The 25588-nt window shown below is 42.4% G+C and overlaps 1 protein-coding gene across 1 annotated transcript in view; it reads right to left on the bottom strand.

Annotated features, from left to right (window-relative positions):
- The window catches only part of LOC145414097 (venom peptide isomerase heavy chain-like), a 49084-nt gene extending 24035 nt beyond the window's left edge, over nucleotides 1–25049 (bottom strand). The window contains exon 1 of the mRNA XM_080283656.1: nucleotides 24991–25049. The gene's annotated coding sequence lies outside the window, so the exon portion shown is untranslated. The remainder of the gene's footprint in view (nucleotides 1–24990) is intronic.
- Nucleotides 25050–25588: the final 539 nt, after the last annotated feature.

The raw sequence follows: 25588 nt of genomic DNA, 5'->3' as shown, positions 1-25588 counted from the left end.
GTTTGGTTATATGGTTACCACCCAGCGTTGTAAATGGTTTCTTGGCTTACAGGAAACCATTTGGCTTGTCACTCAATGTAAAGCCACCTGTAAAGGAAAGAAAAGCAATAAGAAGTGACAGGGAAGATGGGAGAAATACGAAGAGAGGGGGGCTGGCGCAGAAAAAGAATGATAAAGGCTAAGGAAGAAGTAGGCGGCACTACATGAAGTGAGTGGATGATGGTCACCACCACCTACTATCTCAAATTTGTTGTTTGCTGATGATGCAGTGCTACTTGAGAATTCTGGACAAGAGCTTGGTAGACTAGTGCAGAGTTTTGTAAATGTCTGTGAGCGTCGTGCCTTGAGAGTAAATGTAGAAAAGAGTAAAGTGATGGTTATTTAGAGAGAAGGTGACTCCCAGTGCGATGTTACAGTGAATGGAGAGAGACTGGAACTGGTGAGAGAGTTCAAATATCTGGGTACAGTGACAGAAAAGAGAGGAGAATGTGCAAAAGAAATTCGGGTTCAAGCTTTTGATAATTTTGACTTACAAGCCTGTTTTATGTTATTTTATTTATTTACTTATTTATTTCTTGTTGGTTGCAGACTACTGACCATATCTAGATCAAGTCTGAATATAATGGTTATGAGCTAAAGGTTTCGGTCACAGAAGCGAAAAGAAATCTAGCCCATGAGGACAGCTGTCCCTCGCCGCAAAGGCATTTTATTTTATTTATTTATTTTTTATAGCCAAGTTCAGACTCAGTTAAAGCAACTTCGACCTAGTCAGGACAATAGTGGTTCATTAATGTCACTTCAGTTTTGTTAAAGAATCAAATCAGGACTATCAGGTGGCAAGCTAAAATCTGAAGAGAGAAACCTGTACTGTACACAGGAAAAATCATCTGATAAATTACCAATATGCTGGGAATCGAACCAGAGACTCTCAGGTGAGAGCCAGGCAGCATACCACTACACCACGACCAGGTAAAAGTTAACTCACGTTGTCACAATCTTGTAACCAACGTCCCTCCGCCCCCACTGTGGGCATCAAGAGGATGAGTTAACCCCCTGGCACTCGGGCAAGTAGATGCTTTTAATCTATCCCAAGCACTTACGGTAAGTCAGAATGAAGAGAGAAACCTGTACTGTACACAGGTATGCTGCCTGGCTCTCACCTGAGAGTCCCTGGTTCGATTCTCAGCATATTGGTAATTTATCAGAAGCTAAAATCTGTTTAGATCTTTTCCGAACAAATTTGGTCTACCTATACTCAGTCATGTTTATTTAAACCACAAAGGTCCAGTCAGATCCTTTACATCCAGTCTGGTACAGTCAGGTCAGTTCAGGTCAGTAAGGTCCAGCTGCAACCAGTCAGTCAATTCAGAACCATACCGTCACCCAGGACCTACACAAAGGCGGTATTCCAGCTCAGAGGAGGCAGTTCAGGTCAGTATATTATCATTCAGGTTCAGTTAAGCTCTTTTATGTTCACTTTGGCTCATTCCAGTCATATAGGCGCACTCGGCTCTTTCACATCCTTTCAGATTTAGACAAGCTAAAGCAGATTTTTTTACGTGTAAGTCTACTCACAGCCTTCACATCCACCCTAGGTCGGTCAGAGTTCACCTCCATTCCAGAAAGCTTAGTCAAATTATCAGCTATTATTATTATTATTATTATTATTATTATTATTATTATTATTACTATTAGTGGTAGGTGGTGGCGACCATCATCCACTCACTTGATGTAGTGCTGCCTACTTCTTCCTTAGCCTGTATCATTCTTTTTCTGTGCCTGCCTTCCTCTCTTCCTATTTCTCCCATCTTTCCTGTCACTTCTTATTGCTTTTCTTTCCTTTACAGGTGGCTTTAAATTGAGTGACAAGCCACATGGTTTCCTGTAACCCAATAAACCATCTACAACGCTGGGTGGTAACCATATAACCAAACCATACGTGCTCCCTACGTGTCAGCAAGTGGGTTGGTGGAGGGTTAGTGCCCCTCCCCGTAAAACAAATAACTCAGGGTCAAATGGCCACCCCTTACAGGATTATGGAGTCTGGCAATAGATATATTATTATTATTACCAGGCGCGATAGCGAAGCTGGTACTGTTTTCAATTTCGCTGTCTGTCTGTGTGTGTGTATCTGTTAACACGATAACTTCACAACCGCTCAAGACATCAAAAAAATTTACAGGTGTGTAGTAGGGAGGAAAATCTCCTACGAGTTCGAAATTGGTGAGTCAAGGTCTGTGTACCTGTTACCACGATAACCTCGCAAACGCCCATGATACCAAAAAAAAATTACAGGTGTGTAGGAGGGATGAAAATCTTTAAGAGTTCGAAATTGGTGAAAGTAGGTCAAGGTCAAGATCATAATCCAACCCGCTAGCGGTTGATGTGATACGCCCTTGGGGGCCTCTAGTTATTATAATTATTATTACTATTATTATTATTATTGTCATTGTTGCTGTTGTTATACTACCGGTAGTAATAGTAGTCAATCTATCTATCTATCTATAGCCCGACGCCCTAATCCCGCAAAGGGTGGCTGCAGAAAAAACGCCTCCAAGTCGCTCTGTCACCCACCATTTAACTACCCTCCCCCCAACTCACTCCCCCTTCCCTCATATACCTCTCAACTTCATCCCTCCACCTCATCCTCGGTCTTCCCCTCCCTCTCCCTCCCTCCACCTCACCTACATACACCCTCTTAGTCAGTCTTTCATTCTCCATTCTCTCCACTGGTCCAAACCACCTCAGTGTATATCTCCTAATCTTCTCTACATCCACCCCACAACGTTCCTTCACTTCTTCATTCGTCAAGTCCCTCCATGTCACTCCACGTGCTCCTCTCAAGTAACTCATTTCCACTGCTCTCATTCTTGACTTGTTCCCCTCTTGCAAGGTCCATGCCTCGCTTCCACACGTAAGGGTAGGGATCACAATAATATCATGCAGTGACTTCTTAACTTCCATACTCACCTCCCTATTTCTCATCACTGCTTTCAGTGAACCAACAACCTTCCTTCCCTGCTGTACCCTTTCATGCACTTCATATCCCAAAGTTCCATCCTTACTCATCACACTACTCAAGTACTTGAATGCACTCACATTCTCCATATCCTCACCACCCAACCTCACTGTGCGTTCTGTGACTTCATTCCTCTCAAACACCATAACTTTACTCTTGTTTACATTAACTTTCAGATTCCTCTTCCTACACACTGTCCCAAATTCATTCACCAAACCTTCCAACTCCCACTCATCTTCACTCAACAATACTGTATCATCAGTAAACAACAACACCGGAATCTTCCAAATCTCATCCTCATTCATTAGAGCCAGCTCCACATCCACTGCCCTACCTTGCACCTCCTTTACAACCCTATCCATGTATATATTAAACAGCCATTGAGACATCACACAACCCTGTTTCAGTCCCACACTGAGATCAAAGAACTCACTCAGCTCACCATTCGCTCGCACCATAGCCCTAGCTCCTTCGTACATACTCTTCACAGCACTCAAAAATCCCCCCTCCACTCCATATAGTCTCAATACCTTCCACATACCTTGCCTATCTATTCTGTCATATGCTTTCTCCAAGTCCATGAAGGCAGCATGCACTTTCTTTCTCTTCTCTAGATACTTCTCCACTAAACATCTTAGAACAAATATCTGATCTACATACCCTTTTCCCTTCCTAAATCCCCCTTGTTCTTCTCCAACTAGGTCCTCTGTTATATGCCTAACCCTATCATTGAGTATTCTACAATTTATTTTTCCAGTCAAACTAAGAAGGCAAATACCCCTATGGTTACCACATACTTCTCTCTTCCCTTTTCCTTTGTATAAAGGAACAATTATACCAGATTTCCAGTCCTCTGGAACCCTTCCCTCTTCCCACGCCAATCTACATAACTTCCATATCCACTCCACAACAATCTCACCCCCATACCTCAGCATTTCACCACACACTCCATCAATTCCTGGGGCCTTTCCCATCTTGATCTTCTTCATTGTTTCCACTATTTCCGCCCTACTGATCTCTTCCTCCCTCCTCTCATCTCTCCTTCTCCCAGCCATTCCCCAACCACTTATACTCGCACTCCTCTCACTCTACATTCAACAAATCCTCAAAGTGCTCCTTCCATCCCCTCAATTTCCCTCTCTTCTCCACCAACAATCTATTATTCCTATCTTTCACTCCCCTACTATTTCCCCTTTCACACTGCCTTACTTTCTTTACCTCCCTCCAAAACAATTTCCTACTCTCCCTCTATTTCACACTCAGATTCCTCCCAGACTCTTTATCCACTTTCTGCTTACATTCCTTCACAATCTCTTCACCACCCTTCTGTTCACAAATACCTCTCTCATGTCTCTCTCATCTTCTCCCCTACCTCTACTTGCTAGCCATTCTCTATATGCCTTCTTCTTTTGTTCCACAGCTCGTTTCACTTCATCATTCCACCATGCTGTCCCTTGCACACCTCTGAATCTCCTCCTCACTCCACAAACCACCTCACATGGTGTGCCTATCTCTTTCGCGAATATCTTACATACGTTTTCCACCCCTTCCATCTGCTCTAACTCATACCTTCCCAATCTTTCTTCCACTATGCTCACATACTCTGCCATTTACACACTGTCTTGCAATTACTCTACTCTTCTCACAGGAGCTGTTTCCTCCTGTCTTCCCCTTCGTCTCTTCATCCATTTTCTTTGCAGCCTTACCTTGGCCATCACTAAGTGATGGTCCGAGATTCCATTCCCCCACCCTCTCCACACTCTTGCATCCAACACTTGTCTTCTCATTCGCTCATCCACACACACATAGTCTGTCATTGCCTTTCGTTCAACAAGTTCACCATCCATCCTCCTCATGACTCTCCATGTATACCTGGGGATCATCTTATGCCGAAAGTAGGTGTTAGCTATTGCTAACCCCTTACCAACATAGATGTCCAACAAAGCACTACCATTCCCATCTACTTCAGCTGCCACACCCCACTGACCAACCACTCCATCCACTCGTACATTCCCGACTTTGCCATTCATGTCTCCAATCAAAAACACTCTCTCACTCCTCTCAAATTCGTCCATACATGCTTCTACACTCGCCCAAAACTTATCTTTCACTCTTGCCACTCGGTCCTCTGTTGGCGCATGCGCACACACAATCGCCCACGCTTGTATACCTACTTTCATCCTCACCCATACAATCTTTGCACTCACTGTTCCATACTCTCTTATATTCTCCTTCCAATTCTTGCTTATCATCAGACATAGTCCCTTTCTTGCCCTCTCGTTCTCATTAACTCCTGTACATATTCCTAAACCATATTTCCATTCTCTCACCCTTTCACCTTGCCATTTAGTTTCAGTCAATCCACAAATATCCACTCTTGCATCCTCAAGCACCAGCACAATTCCCCCTCTCTCTTTCACTTCATCATTCACTCCTCACACATTCCATGTCTCCACCCTCAGAATGTCCTTTGTCCGTTCCTTAGTCGTCAACGCATGGTCCGTCCTGGTCCGAGGCGCTTTATTCGCTTGTTTAGTTAGTTCGTTTTACGGGGTGGGGCACTAACCCACCACCAAGCCTTTTAGTCGCCTCGTACGACAAGCAGGGATACTGGGGGAGTATTATTATTATTATTATTATTATTATTATTATTATTATTATTATTATCTGGTGAAGAACAGAGATGTTTTAGGAGAGGAAGAGGTTGCGCAGATCGGATGGTCAGTCTTGGGTTTTTAGTGGAAAAGTTTCTAGGGAAGGGAAAGAAGTTGTATGCGGCCTTCATGGATTTGGTGAAAGCATATGACAGCGGATGGACAAGAAATGTGGAAAATATAAAGATTATGTGGAGTAAATGGGAAGGATGCTAAGGCTGCAGTGCGTGTGGATAGTGAACTGAGTGAAATTTTCTATTTGAATGTTGGACTGAAACAGGGATGTATCATGTCTCCATGGTGATTCAATCTGTATATGGATGGCGTTATAAAAGAGAAAGAAGATGGGGTAGTGGTTGTTGGAGCGGCTTTAATGAGAGACGGCAACATCTGGAAACTCCCTGTACTGTTGATTGCAGATGATACTGTATTGTTAAGTGAAGACGAGGGGGAACTGCAAGGCTTGGTGAATGAGTTGGGAAGCGTTTGTACGAAACAGTATCTAAAGATGAATGTAGGGAAGAGTAAAGGATGGCCTTCGAGAGAAAGGAAGTCACTGGATGTACAATGAGGTTGGATGAAGAGGAAATGGGAAATGTGAGTGCACTGAAGTACTAAGGTAGTGTTATGAGTAAGGATGGAAGTTTAGAGGATGATGTGTTTGAAAGGGTACAACAAAGAAGAAAGGTTGTTGGTTCTTTGAAAGCAGAGATAAGAAACAGGCAAGTGAGAATGGAAGTAAAAAAGTCGCTGCATGACAGTATTGTGATACCAACTCAAGCGTATGGAAGTGAAGCTTGGTCCTTGTTAGAAGGACACAAGTCAAGAATGAGAGCAATAGAAGTAAGTTACTTGAGAGGAGCATGTGTAGTTACATGGAGAGACAGACTGACACATGAGGAAGTGAAAGTGCGTTGTGGTGTGGATGTGGATGTGATAGAAAGCATTAGGAGAGACACGCTGAGATGGTCTGGCCATGTGGAGAGCATGGACAGCGAGAGACTAACGACGCAAGTGTATGTGAGTGAGGGGGAGGGGGAGGGGAGAGGGAGAGAGAGGCCAAGGACATGATGGAGAGAGGGAGTGGAGAGGTATGAGAGAGACGGGCGTGAGCTGGGAGCAGGGTTGAGAAATGGCAGGGGACCGGGCGATATGGAGGCGATTTGTTTATGGTCACCCCTCAATGAATTAAGGTGTCTGGCAATAGGCTAGATAAATGGATTATTATCAGACCTGCATAGCAAGATGGTATCAATTTCGGCAATATGCCGTACATGGTTGAGCGAGATCCAGCCGTCTCGTGTGTGTGTGTGTGTGTGTGTGTGTGTGTGTGTGTGTGTGTGTGTGTGTGTGTGTGTGTGTGTGTGTGTGTGTGTGTGTGTGTGTGTGTGTGTGTGTGTGTGTGTGTGTGTGTGTGTGTGTGTGTGTGTGTGTATTTTAACTACGATAGCCCATTCGATCTACTCTAAGAAGAGATGAGCCTTAAGCTTTTCAAAGCTGGCAGCTGACTGGTTGTCCGAGTGCATTCAGTATTAACGATGTATTTTATATTATTTTTATTATAAGAGTTACAATAATCGTTTGACGATACGCCTGCCCAAATAAAATTTTGTATAACAGTTACGGTATTTGCACAGATTAATTTAAAAACGCGGCTTTACAAAGTTTATTACATGAACTAGATCTATCTATCTATAGCCCGACGCCCTAATCCCGCAAAGGGTGGCCGCAGACAAAACGCCTCCAAATCGCTCTATCACCCTCCATTTAACTACCCTCCCCCCAGCTCACTCCCCCCTCCCTCATATACCTCTCAACTCCATCCCTCCACCTCATCCTCGGTCTTCCCCTCCCTCTCCCTCCCTCCACCTCACCTACATACACCCTCTTAGTCAGTCTTTCATTCTCCATTCTCTCCACTGGTCCAAACCACCTCAGTGTATTTCTCCTAATCTTCTCTACATCCACCCCACAACGTTCCTTCACTTCTTCATTCGTCAAGTCCCTCCATGTCACTCCACGTGCTCCTCTCAAGTAACTCATTTCCACTGCTCTCATTCTTGACTTGTTCCCCTCTTGCAAGGTCCATGCCTCGCTTCCACACGTAAGGGTAGGGATCACAATAATATCATGCAGTGACTTCTTAACTTCCATACTCACCTCCCTATTTCTCATCACTGCTTTCAGTGAACTAACAACCTTCCTTCCCTGCTGTACCCTTTCAAGCACTTCATTCTCAAAAGTTCCATCCTTACTCATCACACTACCCAAGTACTTGAATGCACTCACATTCTCCATATCCTCACCACCCAACCTCACTGTGCGTTCTGTGACTTCATTCCTCTCAAACACCATAACTTTACTCTTGTTTACATTAACTTTCAGATTCCTCTTCCTACACACTGTCCCAGATTCATTCACCAAACCTTCCAACTCCCACTCATCTTCACTCAACAATACTGTAACATCAGTAAACAACAACACCGGAATCTTCCAAATCTCATCCTCATTCATTAGAGCCAGCTCCACATCCACTGCCCTACCTTGCACCTCCTTTACATATATATTAAACAGCCATGGAGACATCACACAACCCTGCTTCAGTCCCACACTGAGATCAAAGAACTCACTCAGCTCACCATCCGCTCGCACCGTAGCCCTAGCTCCTTCGTACATACTCTTCACAGCACTCAAAAATCCCCCCTCCGCTCCATATAGTCTCAATACCTTCCACATACCTTGCCTATCTATTCTGTCATATGCTTTCTCCAAGTCCATGAAGGCAGCATGCACTTTCTTTCTCTTCTCTAGATACTTCTCCACTAAACATCTTAGAACAAATATCTGATCTACACACCCTTTTCCCTTCCTAAATCCCCCTTGTTTTTCTCCAACTAGGTCCTCTGTCATATGCCTAACCCTATCAATGAGTATTCTACAATTTATTTTTCCAGTCACACTAAGAAGGCAAATACCCCTATTGTTACCACATACTTCTCTCTCCCCTTTTCCTTTGTATAAAGGAACAATTATACCAGATTCCCAGTCCTCTGGAACCCTTCCCTCTTCCCAAGCCAATCTACATAACTTCCATATCCACTCCACAACAATCTCACCCCCATACCTCAGCATTTCACCACACACTCCATCAATTCCTGGGGCCTTTCCCATCTTGATCTTCTTCATTGTTTCTACTATTTCCGCCCTACTGATCTCTTCCTCCCTCCTCTCATCTCTCCTTCTCCCAGCCATTCCCCAACCACTTATACTCACACTCCTCTCACTCTACATTCAACAAATCCTCAAAGTGCTCCTTCCATCTTCTCAATTTCCCTCTCTTCTCCACCAACAATCTATTATTCCTATCTTTCACTCCCCTACTATTTCCCCTTTCACACTGCCTTGCTTTCTTTACCTCCTTCCAAAACAATTTCTTACTCTCCCTCCATTTCACACTCAGATTCCTCCCAAACTCTTCATCCACTTTCTTCATGCTCTCCTTCACCAATCTCTTCACCTCCCTTCTCCAGCTCACATATACCTCTCTCTTCTCTCTCTCATCTTCTCCCCTACCTCTACTTGCTAGCCATTCACTATATGCCTTCTTCTTTTGTTCCACAGCTCGTTTCACTTCATCATTCCACCATGCTGTCCCTTGCACACCCTTGCATCTCCTCCTCACTTCACAAACAACTTCACACGCTGCGCCTATCTCTTCCGTGAATATCTTACATACGTTTTCCACCCCTTCCATCTGCTCTAACTCATACCTTCCCAATCTTTCTTCCACTATGCTCACATACTCTGCCATTTACTCACTGTCTTGCAATTACTCTACTCTTCTCACAGGAGCTGTTTCCTTCTGTCTTCCCCTTCGTCTCTTCATCCATTTTCTTTGCAGCCTTACCTTGGCCATCACTAAGTGATGGTCCGAGATTCCATTCCCCCACCCTCTCCACACTCTTGCATCCAACACTTGTCTTCTCATTCGCTCATCCACACACACATAGTCTGTCATTGCCTTTCGTTCAACAAGTTCACCATCCATCCTCCTCATGACTCTCCATGTATACCTGGGGATCATCTTATGCCGAAAGTAGGTGTTAGCTATTGCTAACCCCTTACCAACATAGATGTCCAACAAAGCACTACCATTCCCATCTACTTCAGCTGCCACACCCCACTGACCAACCACTCCATCCACTCGTACATTCCCGACTTTGCCATTCATGTCTCCAATCAAAAACACTCTCTCACTCCTCTCAAATTCGTCCATACATGCTCCTACACTCGCCCAAAACTTATCTTTCACTCTTGCCACTCGGTCCTCTGTTGGCGCATGCGCACACACAATCGCCCACGCTTGTATACCTACTTTCATCCTCACCCATACAATCTTTGCACTCACTGTTCCATACTCTCTTATATTCTCCTTCCAATTCTTGCTTATCATCAGACATAGTCCCTTTCTTGCCCTCTCATTCTCATTAACTCCTGCACATATTCCTAAACCATATTCCCATTCTCTCACCCTTTCACCTTGCCATTTAGTTTCAGTCAGTCCACATATATCTACTCTTGCATCCTCAAGCACCAGCACAATTCCCCCTCTCTCTTTCACTTCATCATTCACTCCTCTCACATTCCATGTCTCCACCCTCAGAATGTCCTTTGTCCGTTCCTTAGTCGTCAACGCATGGTCCGTCCTGGTCCGAGGCGCTTCATTCACTTGTTTAGTTAGTTCTTTTTACGGGGTGGGGCACTAACCCACCACCAAGCCTTTTAGTCGCCTCGTACGAGAAGCAGGGATACTGGGGGAGTATTATTATTATTATTATCACACGGGAGACTCGTGGACGTCCAAACTGGCCGTGGACGTCCAAACTTGCCCCCGCGGGAGGGTCATGGACGTCCACGAGTGGAAGGCCGCCTGACCCATTCGTGGACGTCCACGGTGACCGTGGACGTCCACGACTTGGTGGTCTCCTTCTTCTCTATGGAGTTTACACGTAGTGTGTGTCCTCTGCTATCTTGAACTGGTAGTCAGTTGAGGTGATATATTATGATTAATTCAAAACCGTCAGTAAACTTTGTACTTTAAATATTTCTGTTTGTCATAGAAACTTTTCATATATACCAAAATGTGGTAAATATGATGGAATGTGGATTGATTGTTTCCAAGAGAGGCCCGCGCACGTTCGAAAGGCATACTCGGGAAGAAAGCACTACTGTGCAGATTTCTATACTGGCTGCTTTCTTCACTCCTTGGGAGCCATTCTCTCATCCACAGTGCCCTCCTTCTCCCCCTCCTTTGTCTTCTTGCAGAGGCTTCTTCCTCATCCTGCAGGGTTAGGACTGCAGCACCCATTGCAAAAGTCACAATCTGGTTCATGTCCATTGTTGTTGCTGATAAACACGTCGTCTGCTAGGGAGTTGGAAGTGACCTCCCAGTCGCGTGGGGTGAACTCGATAAAGAAGAAGGTGGCCGTCGACGTCCACCGTGTGACAGGGTATGGACGTCCAAGCTCAGTTTGGACGTCCGTTTTGTGCTGCACAAATTGTTCACGGGTCCCCGTGTGATACCCACTTAACCCACCACCAACCCGTTTTGTCGCCTCATATGACAAGCAGGGATACTGGGGGAGTATTCTTGAAACCCCCCTACCCCCAGGTGAGAAATTTTGAATTCTCGAGACAAATCAAAACACATTCAGGTAAAGTTTTACGAGTACCTTGATTTTTCCCCCCATGTTCAGGCACATTAAAGTTAATTGTCATTACTGCCATATTTTGTAAAATCTACCTTAGTAAAACATCGGAATTCCAATAAAACTGACTGGTAGACACGGGTGAAGAAGCTGAATGTCACCCTCACTTCTATAGATTCCGCAGCCCATAACATGTCAAAGTTCTGTAGGTTGTACGAGTAACTAGATATTCGAAACTAAAATGAAAGAACACTTACTGATGATGCGAAAGTAGAAACCATAATGCAACATGAGATGACATGAAAACGCTCTCAAATAAATTCGAATATTCGTCTGCTTAGTCAAGTGGGACATCCCACGAACGCCCCCCCCCCACCGTTATATCTGCTAGGCTATGACAATAATGACAATTTACCTTAATTTGCCTGAACATGAGAAAAAATCAAGGTACTCGTAAAATTTTACCTGGACGTGTTTTTATTTGTCCCGAATTCAAAATTTCACATGTATCTAGGCCATCTGCTAAACTTTGTATGGCCCCGTTTTTAAATTAATCTATGCAAATAACTATACATAATATTTTATTTGAGGAGTCTTATCGTGAAACGGTTATTGTAACCCTTATAATAAAAATAATTTAAAATGTTATCGTTTATAATGAAGGCACTCTGACAACCAATCAGCTGCCAGCTTCAAAGCTTAAGGCTTGTCTCTTCTCACAGAAGACTGAATAAGCTATAGGCTGTTTGATGGATCCGAATGAAACTTGCCAGGTCAGTTCGGCAGGTTACTGGGAAGGTGTTCCACTATATGTAATTTTCCAACCATAATTTTTAGGCAAGTCAGCCCCCGTCACAAAAAAAAAAAAAAAAAAAAAAAAAAAAAAAACTCAGAAATTGTGAAAGGTGGGCAGATATGGCTTTGATATCTTAGTATATTATATACAATGGATTTTCATCCGTAATACTATATTCGGGGAGCGTCACTCCTCATCGACGATTCTTGAGGGGTCAGCCCCACCCAAAAAATGAAAACGACAAAGATATGAATGAAACTTGCCAGCTGAGTTCGTCTGGTTACTCCGAAGGTCTTCCACTATATGCGATTTTCCAACCATGATTTTTAGGGATGTTAGCCTCCCCCCCCCCTCCACCAATTACACAATTTTCATTCACAGTGAAAGGAGGGGAGATATGGCCTTGACATCTATATTGTGCAATGGATTCTCATCCATAATGTGACATTTGGGGAGCATGACCCTCACAATGATACTTGGGGGAGTCAGCTCCCATCAGAAAAATGAAAATGATAAGAACTGGGGGAAAGTGAGTACACGCATTTCTACGAAATCGTCATACATATCAAAAGATTGGGTTTGTAGGTCTGTGTTTTCTGCAAATGTACAGGAAGAAGACGGACAGCTACTTTATTATTAGAGGACATTAAGTGTGAACCCCACTGAAGAAACCACGAGTATAAGCAGCCCTTTTGCTACAAAGGGTCCCAGTGGAGGCATAAATAGCCAAAAAACAATTACTTACTGAGCAAAGATGCATTAACTCCAGTTTTAAGCGCCTGAACACTCTCCGTATGCACAATGTCATTAGAAAGAGTATGCTTGAGTTTAGTGACTGACGGCATAAAACATCAAGAATTCTGTGATGTTGAACATACAACACGAGAAGAGGGCTTTACTAAAGCTTACTGTTTATCTGGTCACGAGGAGTTGCTGAAAAGAGGCGGAAGTTTAATATGCAACGAATGGTCAGGATTAAGATACATCTTAAAGAAGAGATGTCAGAGAACCATCAAGAAAACGATGTTCAAGATGTAGACTGAGATCAGGAAACAAAAGCCTAATGTAAACTAAAATACGATTCAATGTCGTTGACTCAGCAGCACAGAGTCAAACGAACGCAATACTCAATGAGGGATAAAGAAATAAAAACAGATCCCACAAAGACCATCATTCGATTTTTTTTTTTTTTTTTCGCAGGAGGTGAACCTTCTGTGATACTGAATGGCGCAACTGAACTTAAATGTTTCTCAAATGTGTTTCTCAAAAGTGAGTTCTTCACCAAAGGCAACACCCACCAACTTCTATAGCGATCAAAACACATGTGAACAGCCCCTGCATTAGCTGGGACTTCACTGAGAATTGCTTGTTTGTATCACATATTACAAACGATGAACCCAGTACATGACATCGATCACTAAAGCACATGTGTTGATGTACGCTGGCAACCTTTCACAACTGCTTATGCCTGTATCCTCCTTTACAGCTTTCACAAGACTTGATTTTGTTTGATTTTGTTCCACATGCTCGCACTGTGCCATCCTAATTAAATATGGATGGAGGATAATTGCTACATTTATGGTTTCCAATGTACTCTAGTACATCAAAACTGCCACCACTTGCAATAACCTGTGCCATACGAAGAAGTGCTCTTGCTTCTCCACTCTTTCCTGGGGCTGGGCTATCTGCTTGCTACTTTAGTCTGGTTTTGTGAGAAGGTGTTCAGTTGGCAGCTTTAACTTTACCTTCTTTGTTTAATGAATATTCAAATACTTGCAGGCTAATTTCTTCCACAAGTGTCAGATCATGATGTACACAAGCTCAAGAAAGTATCGGCCCACTATGGGTCTGATACCACCTGGAATTATTCGACCATGTGGCAGTGACATCCCGTTAATACCTGTATGTAACATTTACGGCCGGTCCCTGCACATTATGAAGGACACAGTTGGTATCTGATATAGCAGTCGTCTAGCGTCTGGGATGCCTGCGTGTGCGAGGACAGAACTGCAATTCCCAGTACTCTTCGTCCCGTGTGTTCTAATATTTAACATGTATTCTGCACCGACACTTTCTGGTGCCAGTGTACATTTCAATGGTGTGTAGATCAGTAACAATACCGATCTGGTTGTTTGAATCTACTGTAAATGGATTGCTTTCAGCAGCTGTAAATCAAGTGTAGGACTATACTCTGTTTCACCAAGTTTGGTACCATCAGTGATGTCCTCAATGCCTGTAGTGTTGATGTAAATCCTCTGCACTAGGTGAACCTTGAGAACATAATAAAAAGGCAATACAAAAAGGTATATCCAGTACTGAGGACTTTTATCAATGCTACAGGTGTTAAGGACATCACTGATGGTGCCAGACTCGGTGAAATAGACTACAGGTCACTGTTCCTGGAGACCAGAGTTGCACCAACTTCATGATGTGGGTTTCCAATTTCAGGGATGAGATATAACATATGTTTAAATCTGGAGTTGATCTGTGATGTTACAGCTTTGGTGTAAACCCATTTGGCACATGCTTTGGAATTAGAAGTGATGCCTGTCAATCCACTGTTTTCCTTTGCAGCCATCTTGGACGCCACTTTGGATTTCAAGCTTACAGTAACTGATTTTACAGGTAAAGGTATGTCAAAATACTTTGAAATTATCAAAAATGAATTTCTTGTCCCTAAAAAACCCTGGGGAACCTGTATTACAAATGAATTTACTGCAAATTATGACCAACTCATGAATATTTACGAATATGGCAGCCATCTTGGATGCCATCTTGGATTCCCAGCTTACAGTAGTTGGTTTCCAAGGTCCAAAGATTAAAACTGTATCCCGGAACCTTTTATAAAAATCCATGACTGCTGAACTCTACTTGCCCCCTGGGTATACAGGAATGTATTAAATTTAAGTGTTGACCTTAATCAAATAAGAACCCTTGCAGATTAAAACAGCAGAACGGCTTCAAAATTAATTCAAAGGCATCCAGCAGCAACAGATTATGACGAAAGAGCGTGGTACTTTTCAGTTCAGTGGTCTGCTTTAAATTTAAAGCATGCTATGATATGCCTAGACATATCTTTTAAACCAAAGCAGCGCTTCTGCAACTAAACTTACTCTCAAAAGAAATTCAGTACACACACACACACACACACACACACACACACACACACAGAACGGATATCCTACTGATCTAAACACCATAAAGGGCAGTTTTCATGTCTCCTCATCCGAAACTTCACTTACAGTAATTCCAAGGTGCATCAGGTGTGGTAATGTGGGGAAAATTATGGCATACACATCTCTCCTGACAATTATGCACTGACGTATGAGTATGGGTGAGGTGGCAAAACAATGAGGAGTCCGACACAATGAAATTATTATATACCCTTTCATTACTTTTTAGTGTATCAGCAGTATAAACCACCAAAACTCACTGGCATGTTAGATACGAACGAAAGAAGGATTGAACAGCAAATTACTGTATCCGATTAACAGGTCTAGAAATTACAGTAGTTCAATTACTTATTATGAGAGCTTAAGTCAAAAATTACTGCCGATGGGTATTGCATTTTGAAAATCTCATGTAGTCTACAGTGCCACAGCTATCAAAACAAAAATTTCCAGCAAAATATATTATATTTCAGTAATTACTGTTTTCTCCTAAATGGCGAGTCACACTATTTAGAAATATTAACTCACATAACCCTTACATTTAACTACTCTGATTGGCGAATGTTAAACCGTTTGTGGATAAGTGTTGTTCATGTGTGTTTTTGTTTACACACTCATGATGATAAACATCCAGGATGGAAGAATGTGCCGAAATAGTGCTCTAGTGTGTTCCAGCTGCACGCACCTCAGATCACGAGAAACACGTGTGGCTTAAATTGCTCAAGGGTCTCACTGTAAACAAGGTTATTGTTTCACCGAAATTAATTCTTCTCACAGGAATCATGATCTGCAATAAAGGAAGACCATGTGTGAGAGAAAAGTACGGTTATTTTCTTGTTTTTGTCTTTGCTGTTCTTGCTGTCACCTCCGCCAACGAAGTTGGAGTAGGTTATGTAATCATCCCTGTTTGTCTGCTTGTTTGTCCACAAGATATCTCAAAGAGTTATTATTAAATTTCAATGAAATTCTGTGGATATCTGGGTCATGCGCCATGGAAAAATTGATTTAATTTTGGTGGTGATCTGAGTTCAAGTCCCGATTCAGGACTATGTTTTTGTATGTTTGACAAGATATCTTCAAAAAAAGGTACTGATGATTTTCAATGAAGCTTTGTGGATATATGTGTCTTGGGCCAAGGAAGAGTTGACAAAATTTTGGTGATCTTAGCTGTTTGGTAGAATCGTTGGCGGGGACATGCGCTTTCTGAGTGCGCTTAACTTGCTGTTGTTGTGGTTGCTGTTGTTATTGTTGTTGTTGTTAAATTTTTACTCAATTTCAAGTAAAATTAGAACCTAATCATCCCCATGCTCGTATCCGCAAACCTACAGCATCCTTCTTCACAGAGTTTATTACCCATCCACCATCATCTCAGCCCATACCATCTGCTCCTACACATCCACTCTATAATTTTCCTATTTCCTCTACATACACATTAATCTTCTGGGACATAATTTATGGTATCTAACTTCTCACGCGCTCGCCCTCATACCACGACCATCTTCACACGGGGCACTCGTCCCATCCTGTCCCACCATCCACCATACTCGACCCATCGCTTGCCCCCTCATCTTACTGGCCTCTTCCCCCAGCATGCTCCACCACCATTCACCATCCCACTCAGTGTTCTCCACCCACCCGATCCATTTATTCTTCAACTACCAACCAACCTTCAACGCCAATATTCAGAGGCATACTTTCCCTATTATGGCCTACCACCTATCATTTTACCAACCACTCGTCTCCATCCACTTCACCCTGTTCGGAAATATTTAAACTTCTGCCTCAAAAACCATTGCATTTGACACACGCCTCCATAGTCTTAACTTTATGGATTCAAAAAACCTGAAAGAACCTAAACTGTCAAATAATTCTAGTCTGATCTACTTGGATCTGAATATGGCTGAAATGAACTAGAACAGTTAGAATGGGTCTACGTCAACCTGAATGAGTGTGCTTATTATTATTATTATTATTATTATTATTATTATTATTAATTCAAGTACACTTAATGTGATTCTCAATGAAGAGACTATAGCCAGCCATACCCCAAAGGGTCCCAGTGGGGGGCACAAATAGCCAACAAGTAATTACACACTGAGCAAAAATGCATTCACTCCAGTTTTAAATGCCTGAACATCCCCTGTATCCACAGTATCATTAGGGACAGTATGCCCGAGTTTAGTGATTAACGGAACAAAAAAAAAAAATAGAAATGACCTACTACGGTACGGTATATGACACGAAAAAATGTCTGATTATTAAAGCTTAAGGAATATCTGGTCAACCGGACTTGCTGAAAAGATGGTGGTAGTCTGATATGCAAATGATGGTCAGCATTAAGAAAGATAATGATGTTCAAGATGTAGACTGAGATGAGGAAACAGAAGCCTAGTGTGACTAAAAACACGATCCAGAATACTTAAGTTAGACTCAGCAACAGAGAGCCTAACAGGAAACAACAGTCAAAGAAGGCCAAGATAAAGGAATAAACACAATTCCAAACAAATGCATCATTTGAATAAATTTTTCTACACTCTGTAATGAAGTTGATGATGTAACTGAAAGCAGATTTATATCAAAAGTGAATTTTTCATCAAAGGTGATACCCAACAACTTACTGTAAGCGAAGTTCATTAAAAGATTACAAAGTCGTTGCTTACAATTTTCAGATGCGAAGAAAGATGCGTCCCAGATCTACCAGGAATAAGATTAGAGTTTTTGCAGGGATTAATTTCATACCCCGCTGATCACACCAGCTAATAGTATATAATTATAATCCACAGTAATATTGGCGACCTGAATTCTTTCAGGAGAAGAAGAAATGGGAGCATACAAAGACGACTCATCAGTATACGTAATCTGATAAAGCTCCACACCACACCCCACTAGGCAATGGATGAGGAGCAGAGAACCAAGTACACTGACCTGTGGTACACCAGATATAACAGTATTAAAGTGACTAAAATTACCATATACTATCACACGCTGCTGTCTAGGAGTCAAAATGTAGAAATAATATTTAAAACTGAACCACCAATCCCAACAGAACCCTGTTTAAATAGGTGCATTATGATTAACTTAAATGAAAAACTAAAATCAAGAGAAATTACTCTAGCCTCACGCCACACGTCCAATGAAGCCTGCAGATCATGAATGAGAACTAGATGGGCATCATAAGCACAGCACCTAAGCCCTTCTTAAATCCGAACTGGTTTGGTTGCACCAAATTAAATTTATTAAAAGAATTTATTAATAAAAGGTGACAGTCATCTGGCCAACAAGCTATTAAAAAATATATAAATATAAAACCGGAGTGATGGAGACAGGTGTGTATTCTCCAGGATAAACAGTGGCAGGTGAACTCTCAGGAATATGAAAACAGTACATCAGCATACTGCGGGGGGGGGGGTCTCCCTCGACGGATTATAATTCTAAAAATAACACCGAGTTTGGGCTATAACAGATTACTAATTATTTTAAAAATGAGGGAAAAAACATTAGGATCAGTCCCACCATAGGAATCCAGACCATTCAATAGATTTTGGCCAAGTCGGTAGAGGGGTGGCCTGCAGTCCTAATGGACACAGGTCCAAATCTTGATTGAGCAGGGAACGGTATCTGACTTTCGTTAAAGCAAAAGTTACTAGTACCCGCCGACATTTCGTAAAAATACCCCCGCTAATACCAATACACCAGTCATGTATGAAACAGCCTTAGCATGTATTCAAAATGGACTGTGGGTGTTAGCCCTGAAGTGGTGGCATGTGGAGGTGAATGGTACTTAAGAGGACTGCTGGGCCTCGGGGAACGGGCTGTGGAGCAGCTGCCCAGAGACGGACAAAAAAAAAAAAAAAAAAAAAAAAAAAAATCCAGATCACTAGGCTTGCTCTCAGACACTCATGCCTGGAGTTGTGTTTTTTTCACAAGGGTCAAAATGTAACCGGATCATCTGGCTTGCATACGGTAATAGCGGCAGAGTTTTCAGTACCAAACAGACTCTTTTTTCAGAGTAGGCCACCATTTGTGTGACTGAGTAGCACCGATCAGTGTCCTTAAATGACTTGCACTCAGCCTCAGCACAATATATTCTTTGGGTCTCTAAACGCAATTAAACCTAATTCTCTCCCAGCAAAACAGTGTACGGAAAAAGTCCATAAATGAAATGCAGTCTGATTCAACCCATGAAAGATCCTGCGGTCTTCATTACACCAGGCTTGTCCTTTAGCCTAGTCTTTATTATCTTACTTGGGACTCGCCTATTACAGATTTCTAATAGCAGACTATTAAAAGCCTCAACAGGGCATGGGCCCTGTAAACGGCGCGCCAATTAATGTTTCCAAAGTCATTATCAATACAAGCCCAGTTGGTCTGTGATTTAACAAATACTTAACAGATGAAGGAAATATTTGGGGGAATGGAATCACTTCGTAATTTAATGAATAAACCAAAGTAATCAGAGATTCCGAAAGGAGAAACCACATCAGGACTGATCTGATCGGGTCCGACTGAGTGTGATGGCCTTGAGTGAACCTCATTGAACCTGAACAGACCTAGGCCTATATGATATCACTGGACCGATATGACCTGGATAAGCCTAAATGGACCTCAATAAACCTGGCTTGTCCTGAACTGCCCTAAACTAACCTGAAATTACTTGACTGGACCTAGATGGATGTGATGGGCCTGAGTGGACCTGAGGCAGCGCTGATGACCCTGGATGAATCTAAGACATGAATGGCGCTGAACTGTGGACCAAAACTGGTCTGAGTGGATATGAACTGGTAAAAACTGGGGCATTATCATTATGACTGGGTCTGAACCTGGCTGAAATGACCTAAAAGGATGATTGTAGAGGCAGGGCACCTAATGTGGCCTTAACCCCTTGAATCAGGTGACATAGTTTTTAATTTCTTCTTGCTACTTTCGTATAATTTAATTCTGTTAGGAGAGATTTTTCGACCTGCTGGGGTTAGATGTAACGTTTATCCCCTTCAGTACAAGGTATCTCCCTTAAGGTTAATTAAATAGTTTGTCAGATGTTTGGTTAAAATGAATAAAAAAAAAAGTCACCGGACTGAAGAGTTCATTGACCATTGAACTAATATATACATTACAGAGCATTTCGACTCTTGTTCTTGTGCCGGTTATGTCAGCTGCTGGCTGACGATTTGCCAACTGACAGTTATGGCTGCAAATAACGGCACATATAATGACCTATTCATATTATTTACTTATCATTCCATTTATTATGTGTATTTATTCACCAAATAACCAAACTGCAGTAAGACAGCGTATGTACTGATTAAGAGCATATCAGAACTGCTTAGGGCAGACTGTTCTCACGCTACCCAGCACAGCCTCAGGTTTAAACTGATCTGCTCGGATAATGTAAGTTGATATAACTACCTGAACTGACTTCAGTGGATCTGACTGACCTGAATGGCTTTGGCTGGCCTCGAGAAGATGTGAAAGCCTATAATGCACCTAACATCCCTGGGTGGAACCAACAGAAACTCCATACAATGATGAGGCCCCTGATCTTCATCTAAGCATTAGGCTGTTAATGTCAGTAAACGTACACCATGTAAACTAGCCTAAGCGAGTCTATATCACAGTGTGAAGGACCCGAATGACCCAAATGAGTCAATTGTAAACTGACGTAAGTTGACCTAACTGACCTAAAATGGATGTAAAGGACATGACTGAACTGTCACAGATGAACCTGACTGGTATTTGGGCCTGAGCTGACGTGCACTTGACCGCACTGATTGTGAAGGGCCCTCAAGAACCTACGGTGGTCTAAATGGTTCTCAGTGGACTTGAAATGACAAAATGATTCAGCTCGGTTGGGCTGAATGTGATGGGCGTGAATGAACCTGCATGACCCGGGACCCTATCAAGCCGCTCAGCATGTGTTCAAATCACAGCCGTCTCTGAACCACGCTTCTATGCAGCTCCCACCACTACCATCATTACAGCTACCAACAGCACCACTACCACCACAGCTACCACCACCACCAATACCACCACAGCTACCACCACCACTATCATCATCACAGCTACTGCCACCACAGCTACCACCACCATCATCATCACAGCTACCATCCACCACCTCTCTCTCTCTCTCTCTCTCTCCCTCTCTCTCTCCAAACACTCATGAACCTCTACGGAAATGAGCCACGGCCTCTTCCTCGTGAACGTACTGTAACACCAATGGGGCCAATTATTTGGGACCAAAAAACTCCTTCAGAAAATTCCAATCAACATCAAAATGAAACTGGCCCATGTGGAGCCCTATTCCAACCATCCAGCCAAGTTGCACCAAAATCCTTTTTTCCAGTTTTGGCTGCAACTCACACACACACACACACACACACACACACACACACACACACACACACACACACACACAGGATTAGAGTATATTAGATACTCTGACCTGGCCTGAACATGGTTTAAATGTCTGCTGCAAAAGTGTTTACGTAAAGGTATGGGGCTTTTTTTTTTCCTTTACAGAAGATGAAGAGAGGAAGGAAAAACGAATTATTAAAAAAAAAGAAATACACATAACTGGATTGAAATAATGCGAAGAGAATGTATCGAATACGGCCTGAACTTACCACCTGACTAACTTGTCCCTAATTTGATCAAGGGAAAAAAAAAAATCCAAGCCTTGCTTTGCTTAGTCCGGAATGAGAGTTTTCCGGCCTTTCAATCGTCCGTCCATTTGTTCGTTGGCCCACGCTCTGGACGCCGCATTCTAAGTAGACTTAGGCCGCATTTATGAACCGAGTTTGACGTCTGAGTGTCAGATGGTTTCTCTCCACTTGACTATGTGCCCTCGTCAGAATGGTTGGCAACCTCAGACAGACCCCATGGTCACAATGAAACAAAACATCTTCATTTGTAAGAGTACAGGCATAACACTGGTACTGTACCACTGGACGGATTGAAATAATGCTGTAATTTATGCCCTCGTCACAATACTGATGGTCCTGCAGTCTACTAACAGCTAACAATTTCCAATAAATAAATAAATACTGGCTTGTCTCACTAATTAGTTGGTGACGGCAGGCGGAGAGGCACATAGGGTGGTAGGTAGATAGACTGGCTGGCAGGTGGGTAGGTAGGTATGGAAGGAGGGAGGGAGGTCAGAAGGGAGGCAAGTGGGCAGGAAGATTGATAAGAGTCGGGAAGGTGTGTAAAGTAAGTTGGTAGGCAGGAAGGAAGGGCGGGATACAGTTACAGTATGTAAGTTGGCAGGGAAGGAGGGAGGAAGGAAGGAAGAAAGGTAGGGAAGTAGATATGTAGGGAGGGAAGACTGCAGGGAGGCAAGTAGGCAGGAAAGCTTGTAGAATGAAGGGTGGGTTGGTAAGTAGGTACGAAGGAAAGGAGGTCGGCAGTTATGTAGGTTGGGAGGGAGGATGGAAAGAAGAAAGGAGGGTAGATGGGTAGGAAATGTAGGTAAGTTCTGAGGTACGGTCGGTAGGAAGGTAAACGGGTGTGAGGCAGGTAGGTAGAGAAAAGCAACAAGAAATGCAGGTTAATCATTATGTGCAAAAGGAACGATTTGCACCTCAATATCTTCCCGTGGAATTATCACATACCGTACTCTGAGCGGATGAAAAACCTGAGATCAGTGTATAACAAATATTCCACTGTACACGGCCATTAACATACGAGACATCGTCTTCAGGACCCTAGCGTGACAATGTGCAGTTAGTATCGACTGTTCTGAAAGTTGTACTGACGGAATATGTCACCTAAGAGTTTGGCTATACGTGTACTTGCACCACCTTCCGGTTGGTAGCGTTCATTCGTGTGGCAGTCTCTGCTGGCAGCTCACCCTCTAATCCTACCTCTGGCTGAAACGAAGTCAGGAATCTTCTAGATTGCAAGAGTGAGTGTCATCGCGAACTGTTCCTTGTGCAGTCAAGCAAAGCTTCAAACTGACACCATAACACAGGATAACAGGTCTGTGTTCGGTGTAAAACTCTGGGCACTTCCCTTCTGCCACTCGTAGATTAGATGTAGAAGGTGAACAAAACTGTGGCACACTAATGTTTGACGTCGATAGATGCGCTTGTTAACTGTGGAGATCTGTGTCTTACACTGACCGCAAGTTTACACATAAACTGACATTCAGTTCGTCTACAATAATCGGCGGTTAGGATATCACTGAAATTATGGACCAATGGAAACTACATTACGTATAATCGTATGGTGTACACACACACACACACACACACACACACACACACACACACACACACACACACACACACAATTCCCAAGACTGGAGTGGTCAGTTAAAGATGAGTATGCCGACAGCAACTTACAACAGGTGTGACAAAAGCCACATTTCACACCAAATCCCGTTGAAATATAGTTTTCTTTTTCACGGAAGATGTAGTGACAGCGCTTCCGCTTCGATCTCAGCTTGTGGGCCAGGGAAGGGCACATTTACACAAAATGTAAATGACATAAACACCAGTGTCACAACAAAATTTTAAAAAATAGTAACAGCAACACTAGCAGTTCACAGCAGGACAGAACCTTCCCCTCGGAGGAAGTGTGGCACCCAGAATTAACGCTTCCCTTTGGTGGCTAAGTACGAATGGTTAATGTGTGTCTAGTGATTCATGTGAGTCAGTACCCTAAGGCCTAAGTAGTTAATGTCAACGAGATTTGCAAGACATTTTAGAATTACAATAGAGTGACACTCATTGGAGCGCATCTCTCCGACAAGGGCAACGTAATTGCCAAACCATTCTTCATATTGGGTTCGGTTTTCTCATCACTGATTAGGATTTCGCAAAAAGTGGTTTCCGGATCCAAAATCTGTAACATGATCCGGATGGGTCCCAATAGTTAATTGATCGATTGTCCCCTCGGACACAGGCTAGCTACCCGCAAAGTTTGGTCCAAATCTCTCTTTTAGTTTTTGAGCAATCCTGCTAACAGACAAACCAACAAACAAACAAATAAGGGTGAAAACATACTCCCCTTGGAGAGAATTAACAAGCTCTTTATCACTAAAGATTCCGTTTTTTTTTTTCCTTAAAACTGCAGGACTGTTTGTTTTCTCCAAAAAGCTTTCTATATATATATATATATATATATATATATATATATATATATATATATATATATATATATATATATATATCAATGGTTTCTTCACAGTACATTATTGCTATCAGTGGCCATTATAAATGCGAGTTACGCGAGCATGTAAATTACAAGTCAGCGTAGCAGATGTTACAGAACACGGTCTGTCGCTGGCCATACTGAAGCATTTAATACATATTTTTAAGTTTATACACCTATTCATTTTTTTTTTTTTTTTTTTATGTTGATAGCTTGTGCTTCAAGTTAGTGCTGATATAACTGACCCTATACATGTACAGGTATTCAAATATTTCATTGAACAGTTCTTTAGTTTCATATATTAAAAAATAATAATCGTCTGGAAGTCACTGTATACTCTGGTAAATCTTACGTACTGTCAGAGGTTTCGAAGTAACTGGTAATTACCAGGATTTCGGAAATATATTGAATTTGACACTTCTTGCAGAGTGCCAAATTAAATTAAGAAAACAAAAAAGTTATCCCTTATAACTAATGTTGCTTCCGTACTTACTGATAGTTTGTCCTATGTGGAACAGATACGAGAGCACGGAGAACAACACCAACCCGCACATTGTGTTCCAAACACTAGCTGTCAGTCTGGCAACTCTGCCTCGCTGTGGAAGGCACGTAACAGACTATTATACCTTACTCAAATTGTTGTGCTACCAACCAGTATTACTCTGGTGATGGCAAGCATTTCGACTACCATTCACGTGATGACGTAGATTATATCTGACTACAGTATTGTAAACTGAATCAATACAAGCACTCCTTTGGTTGACAGTGGGACTGATGTCAGTGCTAAGATATAAAGCTGGAACTGTCAAAAATCTTGCGCACATTAGATCAGGAAATATATATATATATATATATATATATATATATATATATATATATATCACTGTTCACGTAGATACATAAACAAGAACAATTATCTAAATAGTCTTACTATACCTGACAAGGTTCATAATAGGATGTAGAAAGTAGGAAAAGTTTATTGACATCGAATGTAAATAGCAGGCATCGTACTCCAGCCAACTCAAAGCTCTTATCGCACGACGTCCGTTTACATTATTTAATTTTAATAATGTGGAATCCCCACGTTGGCA

The sequence above is a fragment of the Coenobita brevimanus genome, chromosome 98 (assembly GCF_032717465.1).
Source record: "Coenobita brevimanus isolate Jiangsu-jjx chromosome 98, ASM3271746v2, whole genome shotgun sequence".
NCBI lineage: Eukaryota > Metazoa > Arthropoda > Malacostraca > Decapoda > Coenobitidae > Coenobita > Coenobita brevimanus.
The sequence above is the reverse complement of the archived record's forward strand: the minus strand, read 5'-3'. Positions and strand labels throughout refer to the sequence as shown.